Genomic DNA, 2643 nt, shown 5'->3' on the forward strand with positions numbered 1-2643 from the left:
GACCTTTTGATAATGGACTTGTAGGGGCGAATGATGGAGCCCTATGCTTCTGGGAGGCGTCTGCACCGACGGACTGAGAAGGCACATACCATGTAGGACGGGCCTCTGGAGAACAAAAGATAGCAGGTCGTTAGTAAAAAAATAACAGTATATCAAAGAATGTAGGGTTACAAGGGTACCATGCTTGGCAGGATTGACGGCCTGGACGGCACGCCTCGTACAAGTGACCTCGTAGTCATTAGCATAAGAGCTAGCGAATTCAACCCCACCAGACCACATCCAGAGGTGAGGGTTGATGAGCTCGGACATGCCCAGGCCGACGTCAGGTAAAGCAGGCTGTCGGTCCATAAAGGCTTTGAATGAGCGGTCAAAGCTGCTCATGTCCACGTAGGCTCTCCTAACTGCTTTACGGGCGTTTGCAGGCTGGGCTAAGAAGGCTTCGTGCATTTCATGATGGATTCGGTCTATACCCAAGTCATGGTGTCTCTGCATAATAGTATGGTCTGGGTGGTACTTGACACCAAAGGCCTCTTCATATTGAAGGATTGAGTTCAGAAGTGACTTACTTGGAGCATGGGAGACCGAGGCCTTGCCCTTTCTTGGGACATCCTCCATCTGCAGTTCAGAGTCAGAATCAGCATCGTCAGTAATTGGGGGAAGCGCTTCAATGGATAAGGTAGCAAAGAAGGTGGACCACCAAGCTGTGAATTCTGGCGTAGTAGAGGGTTCTGGGTCAAAAGGTTCAGGGAGGAAGCGAGACATGACAAAGTTACCCATGCTGGCAGCAATCTCGATCTATCCCGCTACCCTCAAGATCGGTCGGGCTGGTCCACCCTTGTTCTCAAAAAAGTAGCATGGAAGGGGGACAGACTGCCGTAGGCCGAATTAGCGAGCACAGCACTGGGGGTTGTACACTTCCACCCCGCACATATTATTCTCAGAGGGCTCCAGGGTAACTCCAAAGTGTAGGTCCGTGCAGACCAGGAACTTACGCCACAACTCAGGGGCAGACCGAGGGTGGAGCAAGGCATCTGACAACCAGGAGGGGAGATCCTGGGGTAGGTGGAAGGGCATGAACGGCACGGGGAAACGGGATTCCTCAAGCCTAAAGAAGAAGGAGTGGTAGTCCTGCAAAGAAGGCCGTTCTTCTTCTGCCAACTCTTGCATAAAGTAGAGGCCGATGGTATGACACTCAAAATGGGGGAAGGAGTGTAGAACGAAGGAAAATAGGCGTGTAACCAAATTTAGAGCAGCCAAAAGGGGCCACCACCAGAATCAAAGTTTGAACTGACTATGGTATTACAACCCCTGTAGAGGGAAGACAGGATGAAAGAAGCAAGGTCCACAGAATGCCCATGGGATAGGGCATTGGCCAAACGTAGGTAGGTCTTGGTAATTTTGTTGGATTTAACGCAAGCCAGGTAGCGATAAATTCAAAAAAGAAGGAAGGCCACGAATTCGGCCTCGGAGACAGGACCCTTAGTCTGACGGACGAAAGACATGTACATACTATAATTGGCTTTTTTGGTGAAGTCCAGGCCATGCTGTTCCTCGACGTTCTGAGAGTCCAAGGTTCCAAGGGATGCCCCATGAAATTCAAGGCCGATGGCCTTGAGGCCGGATAGAGCCCCAACATCGAGAAGGGTAGGGCTCATGGGACCGCAGGGGGAGAGGAAGACATTACTAGAGCTAGACTAAAATCGCAGGGCAGCTTGTAGGGGGGGAACGTCAGGAGGGACGGTGGTGCTGGACATTTCTAGGGCATCCAAGATTCCTAGAATCAAAAGGCGCTCGTGATGTGCCTCCACGATGCGGTCTACCCACAACTCCCAATCCCGAAGGAAAGATGGCCAGAGACAGCTAAAAGGCTTGGGCTTGATGCTAAATGGGGTAGAAGAACAGATGAGAATAGCCTCCTCCTTGTGTTGAGGAAAGTTGGGGATTAGAGCCGGTATGAAGGGCTGAGCAAGACCTAACGCGAACAAGGGGGGTCAAGAGAAGAAATGAGTACCTCAAAGCGGGAGGAAGGTGGAAGCTGAGTTTGTTTCTCCTTTAGGGTCTTCTCCAGCTCTCGTTCCCTTTGAGAAATCACAGGGTAAGGAGGAAGGTTGTCCATGGCGCAGGCTGAAGAAGTAGGCGGTTGGAGAGGAATGAGAACGAAAAAAGGAAGACCAGAGAGGCTGGTGCTTTTAAAAGAGCGAAAACGGAGGGAATTTGTGGCGCCAGCCTGAAGGAATTCAAATTTAAAAGGGGCGTATTCATTTCGGTCGCTGATAAAAAGGTCGACGGCACTGACGTGCTGGTTGAAGGAACGTTTACCCAGGGCAAGGGGAAACGGCGTTATGATTAGGGCGTTGGGAACCTGGAAGGGCGGCACAAAGATCGCACAACCTCCTAAGGCTAGGTGGGCCACGTGGCACCGCCTCAGGAAGTTGTGAGGGGCAATTGTTGGAGCCATTTTTGGATGGGTCCCACGTAATTGGTAGGACCATACGCCATTAGGGAGTCCGTTGTACAATGAGCCACGTCAGCGGCTTTGAGGGGGAATAAGGTGGACCCCGTCAAAGTTGGTTAAGAGGATCACTCCCCTAAGAGGGGGCGTCTCCTACTTCTAAGGGGAGAGAGGGAGAACTCACTACCACC

The sequence above is a fragment of the Telopea speciosissima genome, chromosome 10 (genome assembly GCF_018873765.1).
Source record: "Telopea speciosissima isolate NSW1024214 ecotype Mountain lineage chromosome 10, Tspe_v1, whole genome shotgun sequence".
Lineage (NCBI taxonomy): Eukaryota > Viridiplantae > Streptophyta > Magnoliopsida > Proteales > Proteaceae > Telopea > Telopea speciosissima.